General features: G+C 43.0%; 1 protein-coding gene and 1 long non-coding RNA gene across 4 annotated transcripts in view; one reads left to right on the forward strand and one right to left on the reverse strand.

The window, feature by feature from the left end:
* Positions 1–508: 508 nt before the first annotated feature.
* On the reverse strand, positions 509–5,098 carry LOC110340385. The gene is made up of 4 exons (XR_002382180.2): positions 4,857–5,098; positions 1,735–1,819; positions 1,317–1,395; positions 509–604 (listed from the first exon to the last, which is right to left on the reverse strand). It is a non-coding gene; the product is annotated as an uncharacterized LOC110340385 (long non-coding RNA).
* Positions 5,099–6,824: 1,726 nt separating this feature from the next.
* The window catches only part of Slc38a4 (solute carrier family 38 member 4), an 86,178-nt gene continuing 73,654 nt past the window's right edge, over positions 6,825–19,348 (forward strand). The window contains exon 1 of one of the 3 annotated variants that reach the window (XM_040753902.1): positions 6,825–6,989. The gene's annotated coding sequence lies outside the window, so the exon portion shown is untranslated. Of the gene's footprint in view, positions 6,990–13,061; positions 13,283–19,348 lie in introns of those variants that run through there. The other 2 variants (XM_021225493.2, XM_040753903.1) reach the window with 2 other exon arrangements.

The raw sequence follows: 19,348 nt of genomic DNA on the forward strand, positions 1-19,348 counted from the left end.
CTCCCGGATTAAGATGTAGTCTGGATCCCTTGAGTCATAACTGCAGGAACTTGTGGTACATTCTCAGCCGAATCTATAAAACCAATTCCCTGGGCAGTCATTTTCTGTCAGGGTCCTGATAGACTCTGTCTTTCTAAGAGTCGAATCTTCCTACCTTCTCCTTTCACATACATTTAATTGCAACCCTCTAGAGCTCTGGAATGGTGTGACTTCGCCCTCGAGATACCTTCCCTACTGTCTCAGTGCAAGCACATGTGTTCTCTTTAATTGTGTTAATCTCTCTAAAAGTTACTGATACATCGTCTGTACCACCTTTACCCACACTATGATTGTTCTCTGCAACTTTAAACCTGCTCAGACTTCTTTCCCTGCCAAACTGAACAGTTTTCCTTGCTCCACTTTCTGTTCTCACTGTAAACTTGGCTAAGAGCAGTGAGCAGTAACCAGGTCAAAACCTGCATGTCATGTCATCCTGAAATAGCCACAGTCAAACGATTTCAGTTCATACCTTTAAAATTCAAATGCAGCCAGTTTCTGAAGGGGACTCCTGCATAGTGGGGGCTCCTATTCAGACCCTGGATTAGATACAAACACATCCGCACACCTGTTTCCACAGAGAGATCCCTTATTAGTGAGGGAAGAGAAGTTGAAGTGGCTGCTTTCTGACTCAGGCAGAAAATCAGCAGTGAATGACCTTGCAGGCATCAGTTTTAAGAAGAGGAACAAAGGGGGGGTCTGTGTTACAATGGGCTAGGACACAGTGGTAAAGGAGATGGAGGGCAAGGGAAAGGGGGCGGGAATATTTGTTCCGGGAGACAAAGGACTGCCTCTAGATAGAGAGGAGACAGATATGGCCCATAGGCATAGATGGTTTATAAAGCCAAAGAGGAAACCCTGTGTTAGGATGAGGTGTTTAATTTTAATTGGTAATGCTAGTTAGGCAAACCAAAGGGGGATTCTGATTGTTGGACCTTGGTAGTCAGCCTCAGCAGGAGGACATGGCCAAATAAGGGAATAGACCTTGGTGACAGCTTTAGGAACGTCATCTAAGGGTTTTTAGCAAGGAGAGGGAATGGGGGAGAAGGCCAAGGCCTGCCAGAGTCACATGCTTGAGGGAGCCAGGGTCCCATTAGTTTCTTTACCACAGTGTAACACTAATACCCTCTATCCCAAGTCCCAATACTGCCTTGTCCCCTCTGAAACCCCATCCATGAGCCTGGCCTTCCCCACCCACATTTCAGTCATCATTTTGGCCTCTAGAACATCTACCAGAAGGGCCTATTACACTCCACTTACAGCATTCTAGGGATTCTCACCTACAATTCCAAACTCTCCAACAATCTTGCTGTGGACCAGTTCAGAAGACCTGGGAGCCATAGCCATGTGCTGAGATATCTGTAAGTCACAGCAACGACGTTACCTCTCAGTGTCCATTCATGGTGGAAGACCTGCTTCTCCTGCCGTGCTCTTCCACCATGATTGACCATGAGCTAAGATGAATCCTTCCCTCTTTGAGTTGCTTTTAGAACGTAAATGATCACAGATATAAGAAAAATAACGATGACGACAACAACAGTGACAAAAATTGTGCAGAGAAGCAGAGTTGTTGCTGTGGCTTAGGGGTGCCTGGCCATACGTGGTAGCAGGGGCATGAGGCTGCTTTCCTGCATCCACGCTGACCCAAACAGAGGCAGGCGCAGAAGGGGCACACCCCCCCCCAAACAGCATACTCACCTATGGACCAAATGTTGAGTCACTCGAGCTTTGGGGGAACATTTCACATCTCTTCTGGCTGCCAATAGTCTCTTCACAGCCACCCCTGTGTGGATTGGGTGAGAAAATTCAGTTAGTTTTAAATGGAAGCATTAGATCTGAATGGGTTTGGCTTAATGTCTCACTGATAAACTTGACAGTCCACTATCCTGCTGCTTGCTGTATTTCTATCTCTGACAAATAATATCTGTGCCGCGTCCATACATAAAATCCCTTTCTTTTCATTTTGCTTCTGTCTTCTCATTTTGAATTATCTTTGACGTCTTTCCCTCCCTCATCCAGGACCGGCTACCATAGCAGCGTCTATCTCAACCATCAGTCACATGTCCTTGTTCTGGGCTCAGTTTAAATGAATTCAGTAAATACCTATTATTTGTTCTGGGCTCAGTTTAAATGAATTCAGTAAATACCTATTATTTACCGGTGGGTGTACAGTGCATCACAGTCCTTATTTAAAAACCAGCCACAGATCTTTTCTTTCATCTCCCTGCTTACAGCTTAGGCTATAGCAGGCTGCGCCAACAAGAAACTTGATAAGAACAGATGAAATGAACGGAAGGATAAAGGCAGAACACACGCACAAAGCACATGATTCAAACTTGCCTAGAAAACAGCAGCAGAATCTCTTTTGTCACAGCTTTGCTGCTGTTGCCACTTTTTCATACCCTAAGACACCTTGTTTTAGCGTGCTGTCCGGCTGAATATTCTGAATGCAACTGGGATTCTATGGCTAGAAAACAAAGCCTTTGGTATATTCATAGGACAAGGTGCACGTGGGGAGATTAATATTAGACACCTGTTTTCTTTAAACTCTTTTATGATTTACAGCACATATAGTTTCATTAAAATGTGTCACTTTAAGAGATTTGAGGTCAAGAGTTTCCAAAGTTCTGAGTGAGATATTTGTGACTTACAAGAATCTAACTGAGATGTGATTGTTTAAATATGCTAGAGACCAGTTGTCGCTGATCTATAGGCGAGAATGCCTATGCCCTTGGAAGGCAATGGCCCAGAGCTAACCAAAGCTCAGAGGAGAGGGTCTCGATGACTCTGATAAGTATCATGCTAAAAGTCTCATTAGGAACCTAATAACCTAGTTGTAGCTTTTAATCCAGACATTTACCTTATTACTTAGTCCCCAAGACATGGATGAGCAATTCCTGGTATATTTGGTACAAATGGACATATTACTCCAAAAGGAGGTTGCAAATGACCATGTGACAATGAGAGTTACAACCCGCAGATATTTAGTCTGCCTCTGTGAAGAACAAGCGTGTGTCACACGTGGCTAGCTTAAAATCGAGTTCTGGAATTGGCATTTGGAGACATTTACGAGTATGTGCACTCTTCAATGGTTTATATAGTCTTGTTCAGTCTGGTCTCCCCCTTCCTTGCAACTGCTGTTCCCACATTCATTCTCTTCCAGCCCCCGGCCTTTTAGTGGCTGTAGATTCTCCCAGAGTCCCAGCTTCTTAAATAGGGGTGTAACTGCCTATTTAATGTCTTTGTATCTCTCCTGTAACAGTGCCGTGAGGTTAGAGATGGACCTCTTTTACCAGGGATAGCAGGGCGCAAGGATGTGGTTTTCCAGCACTTACGAGGTAAACAAACCCCCTGACTTCTCTAATTTGTAATCATTTAAAAACAACAGCTTTCATTTAATGTAATATATCACTGTGGTAAATCCTTCTAATCGTACCCACGTTTTATCAAAGGAAATGTGAAGTGTGATGGTCGTGGTCCCCTGTCCCGCTTACATGCACCAGTCTCCTCTTAGCCCCTGTTAATCGGTGTCAGAAGTGACCCTTTCCTTGTGCCCTGGATTTCAACATCTTGGTGTGATCTCCTCTGGGACACATTTCTTTGCATGGGCAGTCGGGGAGGAGGCTTGGCGGTGCAGCTCCTAAGAGTGGCCAAAATGTTGCAACAGCTGAGGGCGAGGGTAGCAGTGTGACCAGGCAGAGCCGTGGCGGGGTGCCAGGGACGCTGAATCAGTCATGGCTTCTTAAGGCCAAATGCACGCTCAGGAAAACAAGAGGCAAAGCAAAGGTCAGAGTGAAGCAGCCGCGGGGTCAAGTATGCTCTGGCAGGGGCTAGCAGCAAGGAGGCCCCAGTCACCGGATATCCAGAAGTTTGTTAGTGTTTGCCGGGACCAGGGATCGGGCTGTGGGGCACACCAGTGGGCCAGCAAGGGCGAAGCAGAGCTTCATCTGTGTTAACCATGCTCTCTGTCTAGTGTAGTGGCTGTTCCCTCGGTCCTCTGATTCGCTTCGGCAGACTATAAACTGTGCTGACGCTCCACCGAGGAAACACCAATCTCTGTGTCACTGCAAGGCTCTTTTTTTTCTGCTAGGCTGGAGGTGAAATTCATGTGCTAGGCAAGTGCTCCTCCCCTCCCCCGCCCCCAACACACGTATAAGCTCGGGGTCTCTGCTGTTCACCTCCCATTCACCGCCCCGTCACCCACAACAGCCTCTTCGCTGTCATTGGATACAGATGACACGTGGTTTTTTTTTCCCTCTGAACCGACTCTTTACAGACCACCTCTTCCTCCGGGGCCTCTCCAGCATGCCTGTCTGCTGGCTCCCGTCTCCTGAGCCTCATCGGTTCTTTTAGTTTGTGACGCCGTATCCCTCACCCAGCCGTTAGACATCCGCCAACATTGTACGGTGGATAACTGGTTATGCACGTCTGCCTTGTCCTCCACAGTTCATCAGCTTTCTTAGCATGGCTTTTTTTTTTTTTTGTCTCTCATACAATACATCCCAAGTGCTGTTTCCTCTCCCTCCACCCCCACTCCCACAAACCTTTGTACCTCCTCCCTCCCCATATCCATTCCTCCTACTGGTCCCTTCAGGAAAGAGCAGGCCTCCCAGGAGTATTAACTGGACAGGGCATAACAAGATTCAATTAGAAAACGCACAAACCCTCATATCAAGGCTGGACAAAGCAACCCAGTAGAAGGAAAAGGGTCCCAGGAGCAGGTGAAAGAGTCAGAGACAGATCCTGCTCCCACTGTTAGGAGTCCCACAAAAACATCATGCTAACAACCATAAAATATACACAGAGAACCTAGCACAGACCCATGCAGTCGAGCAGTGATTATCACTTCAGCCTTCTGTGAGCCATGCTAGTTGATTCTGCAGGCTGTGTTCTCCTGGTGTCCTCAACCCCTCTGGTGCCTACAATTCTTCCTCCCTCTCTTCCACAGGGTTTTCAGAGCTCCAGGGGGACCAGATAGCCTGGAGACCTAGGATAGAAAAAAATAAACCAATAACATGATTTCTAAAGATATTCTGCTATACTCATAGACCGGTGCATGGCCCAGTCGTCATCCGAGAGGCTTCCTCCAGCAGCTGACAGGAGCAGATGCAGAGAGCCACAGCCAAACTTTAGCCAGAGGGAGAGCCCAAATTAGAGCTCTCCACTGGGCTCTAGCATGGCACTTAAAAACAAAGCCTACTCAGGACTTGCCCAGGGTTGTTCCACCACCTAACCTATTCCTAGATTATCTTATTGACTCCTTTAAAAATGGTTTCACATGAAAACATCTTTCTTATTGTATCATATGTTGATAGAAACCATCTACTGAGTGATTCCTGTTTGCTTGGCACTCTGCTGGATATTTTACTTGTATTTATTTATTTGTTTAGATTTATTTTGGTTTGTAGGTGTTTCTTGTCATGGTTGAGGTACTGTGAATGTATAATTTCAGGATACAATATCTAGAAAAGAGTATATAATTACTTAATAAACAATGAAGCCAGGGTTTGGAATTATCCTCTGTGCCTATAGTGTAGAAGGCCTTTTCTTTTGAGCTACCAACCAGCTCTCAGATCATAACACAGAGACTTATTATTAGTTATGAATGCTTGTCTTAACTTAGGCTCATTTCTGGCTAGCCCTTGTTTTGTTTTGTTTTGTTTTGTTCTTCCAGGCAGGGTTTCTCTGTGGCTTTGGAGGCTCTCCTGGAACTAACTCTTGTAGACCAGGCTGGTCTTGAACTCACAGAGATCCACCTGCCTCTGCTTCCTGAGTGCTGGGACTAAAGGTGTGTGCTACCACCACCCGACTGCCTATTGGATTTTAAAAGGGCAAAGACAGGTCCACCTGCACAGATACTACTGTTGTGGTAGCCTCCTCCACTCCCAAGAGACATCACACAACTAGAACACTAGCCACTCCACAGGATACAAGCTGGAGAGTTTCAGGAGTGTGGGAAATCCTGTCCAAGACAGAACCTAGTAAGCCGCGCGTGGCTAGTGGAGCATCCCCTACTCAAGGAAGGGAAAGTTAACAGTGAAGACAACTTTGAAAGACATCAGAAATTGATCCAATACAGGCTCAGTACCAGCATAACTCATAGGACAGGCAGGAGCTCACAAGTTCCAATAGCTCATCTTTCATCCACAGGACTGCGCGAGGATGCCCCAGCTGTAAAACACAGAGGGAGCCGCACTTACACTTCTCTTTCCCCCTTATTTATTTTTGCCCTTTCTGTTTCCCCATTTCTCCTTTTCTATGCTTATCATGGAATCTTTACGTTATCATTCCTTAAATTATGTTTTCAGCTTTTATTTCCTGCCGTACATTTATCTAACTGTGCTTACACATATTTGTTATTGAGCAATCTTTTTCTTTTAGTCTTTTTCATTATTCTTTTGGCACCCTGCCTTTCTCCTTTTTGCTGTCTGCTAAAATTCTATACTATTTTGATTTTAAATTATTATTGTTAAGCTTTGGTGTTTTGATGTTTTTATTCCTTTGTGTGATGGTTAGTGTCAATTATCACCTAGGAGATGAGTTTGCAGACACACCTGCAAGGTGTGATTCCCGATTATTTTAATTTATGGGCACACCTTTGAGTGATGTTTTAACCTCTGGGCACACCTGTGAGGGACGTTTTAACCTCTGAGCACACCTGTGAGGGATGTTTTACCTCTGGGCAAGTCTGTAAGGGATTAGGTTGGTTAGGTTGACTAAGGTGGAGGCACCTACACTAAAGGTGGGTGGCACCATTCCCCAGGCAGAGAGCCTGCATTATATAAAAGGGAGAAAGGGAGCAGAGCATTCATCCCCCTGCTTCTGGACCTGGACCCAGCTGCCTCCGGCTCCCCATCAGGATGAGCTGTAACATTGAACTGTGGGCCAGCATAAGGCCTTCTATTTTTTGAATTGCTTTCTCTGGGCATTTTTTTCCCACAACAACAGGAAAAGTAAGTAAGACAGAAAAGTGGTACTGAGCAGTGTGGCCATTGTGTGATAACCCTGACCATGTGGCTCTCAGGCCTTTCTAGGAATGTGAAGGAGTCTGGAAGCACAGGCTTGCAGAACCCTTGATTCTGTAAGCACAGTTTAGTGGCCATTGGAGGAGAAGATGCTGAGACAGTGGACGTGTGGCCAGCGGATCATGAGAGGAGTAAGGAGTCTATCAGGAACTGGCTAAGGGACCACTTGTGTGATATTTTGATCAAGAATCTAGCTTTGTTTTGCCAGTTGTCCTGAGAACTTGAATGGGGTTGAATTCAGATGTAATGGGTTAATTTGTTTGCCAGAAGAAACTTCAAGACAGGAGAATGTTCAGGCTGTTGCTGAGGAAGTGACTGGATGTTAGTGAGAGCAACATAGAGTAAAGGAGACTTCTACATCACACTGGAACAGGAAGGGTGTCGGGAGGGCAAACCCCCAGCTTTGGAGGCTCCTTCCAGACTCATTTCAGAAAAGAAAGTCTAAACCAAAGGATTTCCCTGGTGTTTGAACACAGCTTCCCATGGGAGTTTTTCCCTGTGTTAGCGCATAGAAGCTGTACAGTTGTGGCCCAAAGGGGCTACATCTCAGCTGGTAGCAGAATTTGGCAACATCACCTGCATGGCGTTAGTATTTCAGGCATGAAAACCTGAAATCAGAGAGGTCGTGGGGTCTTTCTGCATGGTTTCAGAGAGTAGCCAAGACCAGGAAAGGCCACTTCAGGGAGGTGTGAAGATGAGGCTAAATTATAATGCAGACCCCTGATGTTAGAGATGACAGAAGGTGGGATGCATGCTGGGAAAACTGCGGGCACAGAAGGGAGCTGACCCAAATGAGAATCTGTGTGTGTTGCAGGCAGCAGACAGAGGGGGACAGGGGGAGGGAGATGGCGAGGGAGAGGGAGAGGGAGGAGGCGGGGCTACCTAAGATGTGGGGGCCTGTGTTGATTCCATTACAAATCCCAAGATACCAGATGGAACCTTAGGATTCAGTGTTTTCCTTGCTAGAGTTTGGTTTTTCTTTGGTGTCATTATACTTACTTCCATGGCAGGTGGGCCTCTTTGACCTTTTATATCTGTTAGTGTTTATTTTATGAAATTATGTGAAAGGGGATCAATCAATATTGTAAAAATGGCATGACACTCAAAGAAATCCTTGTCAAAATTTCAGCCAATCTTCACAGAACTAGAAAATACAATTTTAAAATTCTTATGGAAGAAAAAAACCCACCCACCCCCCAAAGACCCTGAATATCCAAAACAACCCCTAAGTGGAAATGTCAATGTTGGAGGCATCACAATCTGACCTCAGACTACACTAAGGAGTCATAATCATGAAAACAGAATAGTACTGGTACAAATATAGATGTGTAAGCCTTCATCTAAACCCACACAGCTACTGCCTAAGCTTTGACGAAGTATGAAGAATAGACTATGCAGGGCCCCTTCAACATGAAACTACTAGAGGAAGACACCAGCGAACACCAAGGTATGGACAGTGACTTTCTGACCAGGACACCAGGTGCACGGGAAATGGTCCTGAGAACTGAGAGATGGGATTTCGTGGATGAAAAATGATCTGCATAGCAAGCAGAAGATTCACCCAAGTGAAGAGATGGCCTACGAATGGACAAAGTATCAACTGTCACCCTGACAGGGAATTAGTTTTTAGAATCTATAATGAACTCCAAAAATGAAATCCCAACCCTCCAAGTCACAATCTATAAAGAGGTTAATGAACTGACCAGATCATTCTCAAAGGAAGAAATGCAAATGCTTAGTAACTGCTTGCAAAAAATGTGCAGCATCCTTAGCCACCAGGGAAATGTAAAGTAAAACATCTCTGAGATTCCAGTTTGCCCCTGTCAGACTAGCTATGATTAAGAGAAGAAGAAAAGCTAAGTGATTGCAAGGGTGTGAGAAAAGAAACTTGGTGTAAAGGGGTGAAGATGGGGTGCATAGTCACAATAGAATTTTATTTAGCTGCAAGGAAAAATGAAACATCATATTCACAGAAAAATGGATGGGACTGGGGATCAATATTAAAAAACAAAATAAAAAATCAAGAATCAGAAAGGACAAATGTCATGTTTTCTTTCCTGTGTGGAATATACATTTATTTATAAGCACATACAGGACATTAAAGTAAAAAAGGGACCATGAGAGCAAAGAAGGGAGTCAAAAAGGAGGAAGGAGGAGAGAACAAGAGATTATCTATATTATAAAGAGAAAGCGTAAGAGTTGTTCAGTAGCTTGGATCAGAAACCACAGAAGACTGCTGGTTACTGGCCTTCTTGACTTGCTCATCTCATTTTCTTATACTGCCCCTGTTTACCTACCTAGGGATGACGCCACCACAGCAGGCTGGGTGCTCCTAAATCATTAGCAAGTAAGAAAATGTCTTAGGGACATAGCCACGGGTCACTCTGACCTGGGCAGTTCTTTAGTCGAAGCTCCTCTTTCCAGGGAACTCTAGGTTTGTGTCAGCTTGACAGCTGATGTTAACTGTGACAAGAGGAAACTGCGGGGAAGAAGGGGACCAGGAAGAGGGAGAGATGGGCATGGGGCAGTGTAGAGTGTAGTTTTTCCCCACCGGTTGCCTGGGCCCTGCCACGCTGTCTGAACCCCCAAGTAACACACAGGACACTATATTAATTATAAAGCTATTGGCCGTTTGCTTGGTTTCTTACTGGCTAGCTCTGATTTAAGTATTTAACCCATAATTGTTAATCTAAGTATTTCTCTTACCAGAGAAAAGGGTCCAGACCTCTTACTCCTCTGGCTGCCTACATGGTATCTGACTCTGCCTCTCTTTCCCAGAATCCTCCTTGACTCCTAGTCCCACCTATCTTGCTTCCCTATTGGCCAACAGTGCTTTATCCAACAACCAATAAGAGACAGATTTCAGAATGACATCTCCCATCAGGGCAGGACAGTGAGAACAGGAGACAAGAAGAACAAAGTGTAAAGATCTACCTGTAAGTGTGAAAATGACACAATCAAATCTAGTTCTTTGTACGCACATCAAAAAATGAATCTTAAAAGCTCTCGTCACGAGATGCCTGGCCTTTTTTTTCCTAGAAAGTTTGGTATGCTGTGTCTTCATGTTCATTTATTTTAAACATTTGCTAATTTCCCTTACTCCTTCTTATAAAAGCACTAAATATTAGGGAGTTTATTAATTTTTTCTGTTTCTGATTTCTCATTTCATCCCATTTTGGTTGAAGACCATGTTTTCTGCCTATGACTTTATCAATACCTTTTAAATCCCCTGCCACGTGGTCTGTACTGGAGAATGGTCTGTGTTCTTGGCAAGTTTTCTGCTGTTGGTGGTGGTATCCTTCAGCTGTGTGTGTCAGGGGACTTGAAGACTTCCTCTCTTTATTTCATGCATTCTGCTTCACTTGTTTTTAGTCCCTTATTGTGAGGTGTAGAAATAGCCAAATTTGTCGCGTTTTCAGATTGACTCTTATCTATAATCAATATCTCTTGCCTGTTATCCATTGTCATTTTGTCATTATCTGTCTCCTCTAGTAACACTTTGACAAGCTCTTTCTTTGGTGTTAACGTGGCCACCATGTGTTTATTGTTCTTGCTTGCCCAGTGTAACGTCTCCCCGTTCATGCACCTTCATTCTGTTTATATCTTTAGATCTGAAGTGTGTGGGCCTTGTGTCTTTAAATCCAGTGTGACAATATTTGACTTTCTGTCGGCTTGCCTAATCTATTCACAGTTATTATTGATAATTGGATTTGTGTCTTTGTTTTTATTATTCTGCCTATCTTTTAAAAATTATTTTATTCATTGCCTCTTTTCTTTTGCAGTAAGTAAATATTATCTCACTTAAAATCTCACATTCTTTAGCGATCTCTAGAACTCTAAGCTCATATTATATCTCCTGTTTTGTTAGAATCCACTTGAAAATGCTTAAGAAACTCATAAATCCACCTCCTATGTGTCTCTCATCACTTCCCAATTTCTTCCTCTCTTCTTCGTCCTCCTCCCCCTCCTCAATTCATTTAGCGTTATTATTACCATCATTATTAATCTGCACAAATCTGTGCAGATTGACTAATCTCTGTAATAAACTCAGAGGATGAAGGAGAATGAGAATGTTTATAGAATATACTCTATTAATCGTAGTTCTCATTTCAAGATCTTTTCATTCCTTACTGTGAATCTCAGTTGCTGTCTAGAAGAAAATTTCATACAACTTTGTTCCCAGCCACTTACCTTGTGCTCTTTTGCCAAATTATAATATTTCTGTATGTTTTCAAAACATAATACATACATATTGTTATATACTGCTGTATTTTATTCAGTTAACAAAGTGTAAATATGCATTTATACTGTCCTTTAGAAATACATAATGAAGATTACAGTACTCTTAAAATGTGGTGTGTGTGTAAGAAAGAGAGGGAGAGAGAGAGAGAGAGAGAGAGAGAGAGAGAGAGAGAGAGAGAGAGAGAGGGCCTGCTTTGAAATTTTAGTGTTTTTGGCAACAACTACTCACAGTTAATTCTCTGGCAATGTCCTTATTCCACTTTTGCTTTTGAAAGCTAGTTTCTCTGAACATAAAATCCGGGTTGAAGTTTTTGTCTTGTGAGAACTCTGCCTGTGCATTGCAGCCTCTGGGCATCCATTATTTCAGGTATGGAACAACTGGCTGGGAGCCTCTCTCTATTCTTCATGTTTTTAGGATTCTTTTCTAAATTATGATGTGTCTGACCTGTGTATCCCTGCACTAACCCCAGATTCTTGGATTTAAAGATGCTTTTTTGTTAATATTTAGAAGTTGTAAGTCACAATTCCTTCAGGTAATTTTTTTCAGCTTCTTCCTCTCTTTGGCATTCAGTTACACATATGTTCATGTATTCATTGGTGTCTCTCATGTCTCCAAGGTTCTCTTCATGTTTCCTTTTTCCCCAGTCATCATAAGGTATTTTTGTTTTCATGTGGTATAATCTTTATCCATCAATTATCATGCTTGTAATTCTTTACTTAGCCTGTTTGAATAAAACTTTATTGACTTTTTCATTCCTGTTCTTGTACCTTCTGTCTTCAGACTTCCCATTCCATTTCCTTCAGTAATTTACACCCTTCCATTGGCAATTTCTCGTTCATGATCTGTGGCTACCACTCCTTTCTGTTTCTTCATTCATCTTAGTCAAGAGTCTGAGGAGTAGGTTTTTCTACTTTTCTCTAAGCAGGGTCTCCTCTAGTCCGTTTAGTATGTTTGTAACAGTGACGTTCAAGTCATTGTTCATGTACATGGAAACCACCTGCAGAGTTTTGGTTGAGAAAGGTTGGCTCTCCCCATTTTTTTCCCCACACTTCATCTTTACAGAGCTGTTGGGGAATATTAGTTTAAGGTTGTTACTTTTGTTTGTGCTACATTTATTTAACTCTGTGAAGCTGTGCTACTCTGCCTATCTAAAACACCTGATGGTCCTAATAAAGAGCTGAATGGCCAATAGCAAGGCCGGAGAAAGAAAGAGGCAGGGCTGGCAGGCAGAGAGAATAAATATGAGAAGAAATCTGAGAGAGAGGATTCCAGGGGTTAGCCACTCAGCAACTCAGCTACACAGCCAGACGCAGCTTAAGGAAAGAAAAGGTATATAGGAATAGAGAAAGACAAAAAGTTCCGAGACCAAAGATAGATGGGATAAGTTCAGAAAAGCTGGCAAGAAATAAGCAAAGCTAAGACTGGGAGTTTATGAGTAATAATAAACCTCTGAGTGTATTTATTTGGGAGCTGGGTGGCGCCCCCCACCAAGACTAAAGAGCCAAAAGAAAAAACAAAACCAACAATTACAGAGCTCAGGACTTATTTCTGTTAATGTTGGAGATTTTAGGTGCAGCTTAAGACAATATTGTGGTTGATTTAATGTCAACTTACCACAAATTAGAATTACCTGAGTAGCTTGTCTCACTTGAAGAAGTGCCCCATTGCTTGATTGGATGCACGGAGACCCAAGGATTGTGGGCGGTACCTTCTGATGGTTAATGAGGATGAGGCAGCGGGAAGACCATCTTCTCCTTTGGCTTCTCTGCTTCCCTCTTGCTGCCAAGTCAGTCGGCTCCTTTTCTGCTTTGCTAATTGCTGATACCAGAGCAAGCATTCCCAAGCTTTTGTCACCAACTAGGGTGTCTCTCCAGGAAACTTCCGGGCTTCAGGCGGCATATTGGGACCATTAGACTACTCCGACTGCGGAGGAACCCAGCCTCAATTCTGAGTACCTTCCCAGGTTCTGGGCTCTCAGGTATGATTCTGCTGTTTACTGTGTTAAAGCTGATGTTATCAACTCTTTTATTTGTATTAAATAACATAAAATATTAAATTTCACACACACACACGTATCCATTCCACTAGTTCTGTCTCTAGAGAGTTAGCACTAATACAGTGTTCTCCCCTTTCCTCTGGCTGCCTTCCACATTGCTTCCTTGCTCGTTGGTGTAGTGACTTTGGTGGAATCTGGGTGAATTCTGTTTTCCCTGACATGTAAGCTCTGACTCATTTCTGCAGGCACCACATTGGACTCTGGGCTGCCAGTGAATTCCACAGAGCTCTCTTTGTTTCCTTCCCCATCTCTATTAAGTTCTCTGCCCTGTTGGCATCACATCCAGGTGTTAGACATCACTAATGTCTGGCTGGTGGCTCATATTTGACAACACCCAGGAACATACATTGTTGCAAAGTGCTACTAGTCAAATTCAAGTAGTATTAGAAGGGAAGTCTTGAGAGACAACCTTTGAGGTTTACTAAACCAGGGAAGGTCTGCCTAAGTTATCCCTTTCCCTGATTCTCTTAGAAACCAGCAGTGTATAGTTTAACTTGTTGCTCTCATAAAGTTATCTATCTGCCTCTTCTTAAGCATCTAAATCCAAACTCCCATTGCTCTTAAGAGTGCTCGACATCAAACTTCTAAGTGTATTTTAAAGATTTTTAAAGTTTTATTTGACATGATGAGTGCTTCGTGTGTGTGTGTGTGTGTGTGTGTGTGTGTGTGTGTGTGTGTGTCTGTAAACACACTGCATGTTTGTCTAGTGCCCATGGAAGCCAGGAGAGGGTGCCGGATCACCAGGAACTGGAGTTGCAGATGGCATGACCATCAGCTGAGTGCTGGGAGCTGAAGCCCTGGCTTCATCAGGAGCAACCCTTAGCTGAAGTGCCATCACTCCAGCCCTCCTGGGTGCCTTTTAAATAAAATCAGCACCTCTGGGAGGAGTTTTGGAGTGATGTCATGGGCTTCTCTCTTTGGGCAAATGTTTCATGTGTGCCTCCAGAGTTATTTGGTACAGGGACAGTTCACTTCTCTGAGTGGCAACCCTGTTTATGAGCAGGGTGTTGGGTGAGGCTGGCAGCCCTGGCATTTTCTGCTGCTTTTCCAGGTGCAACTCCCGCCTCGTGACTGAGCAGTTGTGAGGATAATTAAGCCCCTGTTCTCTTGGCTTTAGAGCACCCATCTTATGGGTGGGGTTGGATACAAGAAGGGACCCTTGACTTCTTTATGCGCTCATAGAAAAATTAGCCTTTGCATTCTAGAGCTAGTGGTGATGAGAAATGCTTCCAGCCTGCTTCCTAGTGAGAGAGCTGTGTCCCTCATGATCTAACGGACAAGGGAGCCCCACCATCTCAGCCATGTCTGCAACGTGCAGGACTCTTTCATGCCTGACACATCACAGACTCTCACAATACATATTGAGGTTTAGTAGGTCTTCCCTGAGTAAACATTTCTTCACAAGCCGGGCATTGGTGGCGAACACCTTTAATCCCAGCACTCGGGAGGCAGAGGCAGGCGGATCTCTGTGAGTTCGAGGCCAGGCTGGACCGACAGCCTCCAAAACAATACAGAGAAATCCTGTCTCGTAAAACAAACACACACACACACACACACAAACAAAAACAAAAACATTTCTTCACTGGTTCTATGTTCTTTGTTTTATTTTTGGAGACAGGGTTTTTCTGTGTAGCCCTGGCTGTTCTGGAACTCTCACCTAAAATTGTAAACTAGGCTGACCTTGAACTCAGAGATCTGCCTGTCTTTGCCTCCTGAGTACTGGTATTGAATGTGTGTATCACCACCACCCGGTTTGTATGCTCTTAAGACCATTTCCAGAGCCTGAGTTTCATTGTTTTTCATTTTACTTTGTGATATTTTTAACTAGGATTTTTATTTCCCTAGAGCAGGGCTGCAGAGTTTAACATGCCAATATTGAAATAAGTTCTCACACTAGTTTTATGTCTTTTAGGGGACATTAAGGATAATGTTTCTTATTCTCAGTAAATTTACCCATTCTGGTAGATTCAGTATGGTTTTAAAGTTTGAACACTTGGATCATAGGGATAAAGGCTAGGCTCTACTGCCCAGTCTACTCTGACGGGGGTGGTGCTATACCTTTTCCTAGGTACTGCTAGAAGAAGTCTGTGTTTTCCAAAGAAATCACCATGGTGTGAGTTAGCTAGGCAGTCCCCCCTGGTCAAGCCCATGAAAACAAAAACTGAAATCCTTGGACCATGCTATGTGAGTCAACTTTCTGTTTCTGGCAACATCTGGAATAACCAGGTTTTAAGAGAGGAAGGATTCATTTTGACTCACTTTTTAAAAGATTGTTAGTCTGTGATCAGTTGGCTCCATTGCTTTAGGGTCTGGGGCAAGATAGAGTATCAGGTCAGGGGCACTGAGGTAGAGGGAGGTTACATCATGGTAAACCAGGAAGCAGCACCAGAGATAGACAGATGATATATATATATATATATATTATATATATATACACTCATACACTGATAGACACACAAATAGATATAGATATAGGTAGGTAGACAGACGGACAGACATGTCATCAATCTTCCAATGTCCTAAAACCTCCTACCAGGCCCCCACCTGTTAGTATTACTTACAATAGTAGTATGTTGAAGAACAAGTCTTGGCACCTGGGTATTTCAAAGCTATTTCCAAATCTAAACTACAGCAGCAGTCACAGCTTAATTGCTGTAGACAGTCAACATCCATTTGTTTCCATGTGGTTACATCATCCCAGACATGCATCTGCACTAGTGATGCTGTATAAGGCCAAGGTGAGTCGTCCCTAATGAATAAGTTTATATGCAGAATAAGTGAATGGTTTTATTTTAAACTAGTAAGATTAGAAACATAGAACAATCTGCTAGGTAGCAACAGAAAACAAGAACATGTAAGAAACTCATTCACCAAATCTACCACATAGCTCTCCATCAAGCTCATTCCTTGGTTTATCTGAAGAACAGCTACACTCAGCAAGCTCAAGGGGAATTGGAGAATAAGGATGGTTATTAATACTACCGCATCCATGACTTCATCATGGGTTTATTTGTCTCTGGAATGCAGAAATAGGGGTGTACTGATGATTATCAAGGACATTATAATTTCTTTGGCTAAAGAAAAACCAAGAGGGCTGGAGAAATGGCTCAGTGGTTAAGAGCACTGGCTCCTCTTCCAGAGGTACTAAGTTTGATTCCCAGCATCCACATGATGACTCACAAGCATCTGTAATAAGATCTGATGCCCTCTTCTGGCATTCAGGCATACATGCGGACAGAGCACTCATACATAAAATATAAACAAATAAAAATTCTAGAAAAGATTTATTCAAAAAAATTAAAAGAAAAACCAAGAAAGGAAAAATCAAAGAAGCCCCACACAGAAAAGTAAGACAGGATAGGCTCCAAAGTTACACAGAGAAACCCTGTCTCGAAAAACCAAAACCAAACCAAAACAAAAAAGACATAAAATTGTAGTTTGATTTGTTGTTTGACAACAATTTCCAGTTGTCTCCAAGAGCCCAATATTCTGGTCACATCTTAATAAACAGTGTGACTTTAGGTTAGTCCTACCTTTATGGGTCTCAATTTCCTTGTATATAAGTGATGGAATTAGATTAAATCATTTCTAAGATGTTTTCCTGCTCTAGTGTTTACATTTTTTAAAAACACAAATCATCCCTGCAGCATCGTTAGTTCAGTCACCCATTTACTAGCTAGAATTAAGTAGATATCTACAGGCTAAGTGCTAAAATTAAAAGGATAAACAAGATGTGGGTCTCTTAATGAGATCATAGTTAAGAGATAATGTAAGTAACTAACTGTAATATAGTTTAATAAATGATGTTAAACATGTACAGAACAAATTATAGCTATGACTCAAATGTTTGCTTACATCTCTCAGGAATAGTGTCATACTACAAATACAAGTTCTCAAGAGAGCTTGCTTTCATAGCAAAACCATTCCCATAGTAGTCCACTAGTCCATAGCTATCAATGAGTTAGTCTACTCATCATAAACCTCCCTCTGAGAATCTCATCTCTCAGTATGGCTCCACTAGGAACCAGGTTTCCAGTACATGAAATTTGGGGAACACACTCAAGCCATGACTGTAAGCAGAGTTACCAGTCTCACTGTTGTTATTAATTATGGCCTTCTGTCATCTGAAGTGGGGCTTACTTTCCATCCAAAGCAAGTGCCTTCCCTGTGCTTCCCATAAACGTGCTCTATAAGTCTTTATTCATATTCATAACCACTTTGAACTCTTTTCTGACCCATGCTATATTTCTTATGACAGCACAAACAAAAGGTGAACATGTGAATGCACTTCACAGCATACAGGCTACAGGCAGCTCGACAGGCTGGAAAACATTGTTCCCAGGCAGTTCAGCTAGTCTAAGCCAGATGCTCAAAACTCAGCCCCTTCAAGCCACTCAGCTGGTCAGTGCTTCTTCTAGGCGGCTTGTCTAGTCTTGGTGTGTCTTTTGGCAGTCCTTACTGCTTATAGGTTTGGGAGGGAGGGTGTCTACTGTATCTGATCAGTTTCAGGGACTTCCTGGAGTCATTGGGTTGTTTACTTCCTGACTGTAAGCAGCGTCCCTGCAGGGTGGAATGTTTCACACACACACACACACACACACCCTTAGAACATCCTATTGCTTCACTTCCCTATTAACATCCTGTGTCTCAAGGAGCTTTCTTCCAAAATGAAGGTTTTAATCTCAGATGAAGTTGCAACATCTGTGTTTTCATCATATGGCAACCTCTGTCATGTCATGCTCTTATCTGGAAGACCTCACTAGAAGTCAAGACTATTGGACTCCCCAGAATTATGCACTAAATAAACCTGTGTTGTTATTTCATTTATCCAGTCTGTGTTCATAGCAACAGAAAATGAACTAAGATACTGAGTGCTTACTACATGCCAGGTACCATTTTATTTTATATTAGGCATTTAAAAATTCTTTATATGATAGCCTCATGAGGTACATTAAGGGTACCCTAATTTTATTGCTAGAAGCATACAGAACAACTTGCTTAGGTAGTAAGTAATGGGGCCAAGGACAAGTCCAAGATGAGTGCTCCTGAGCCATTGTACTAGTGAGTTTGGACGAAGAGTCTCCAGGCTGGTCACATATGAACAGGCTCCTTTTAAATTAGGAGATGGATATATTTGATCTAATAGCAAAGGGGGAGGTGTTTGAAATATTTAAATAATTTGATACAGTAAGGTAAATAGTGTGGAAGTGTTATGCTTAACCTCCCTTCTGTGGGCTAGAAGAGGGAAGGTGAGATGTTCTGGCGCGAATGCTGTGTGGACCTCTGTTTATCTCTAAAACAGACCAACAAAGCCCAGCCTCATGGGCCAGGCCATAATGAAGTCAACTGCACAGCAGGTACCCAGGCATCTCATGATGCTATACAAGTGCTGCTAGCTTGAAGGAGCTTGTGCTATTTAATAGCATCAAAGATGGAAAGAAAGAACGGGAAAAGCACCCTGGGAAACTATTGGAATGCATTACTCTTATCTGTAAGTGTGGCAAGTACAAACTACAAAAAAACGTATTCGTCACAAAAACATCCAACTTTCCATCATCACCTCCCTTACTCCTGTTCTGCTATTCTCACTTTCACACTCCTTTGTCTCAATTACAAAGCTTTTTCATGTGTAGTTCAATTGGCAGGCCATTAAGAGATCAATCCTGGGACTAGTTTGAAGAAATCTGAGTGTGTGCCATGGAGAGACACTTGTAGGCAAAAACCTTCCTTTGACCCGGTACCAAAGTTCCATGCTGTTTTGTAGAACTTTGATCTGAAAGAAGTGCGTACCCTGTCTTAATCGAGCCTCATCTGGTTGGAGACTGTGCAGCTGTGTGTCTCCATGTTCACGATTCATCAGGTCCCACACTGGCCTGCAGGAAGCCCCCTTGCCCTTCCTCCAACTGAGGGAGCGCAGTTCCTTGGGTGCATGCTTTGTCCTTAGTTCACCTATGCTTGGTGCCAGGCACACATCACTCATGCCTGCCA

The sequence above is a fragment of the Mesocricetus auratus genome, unplaced genomic scaffold (assembly GCF_017639785.1).
Source record: "Mesocricetus auratus isolate SY011 unplaced genomic scaffold, BCM_Maur_2.0 Super-Scaffold_100010, whole genome shotgun sequence".
Classification (NCBI taxonomy): domain Eukaryota; kingdom Metazoa; phylum Chordata; class Mammalia; order Rodentia; family Cricetidae; genus Mesocricetus; species Mesocricetus auratus.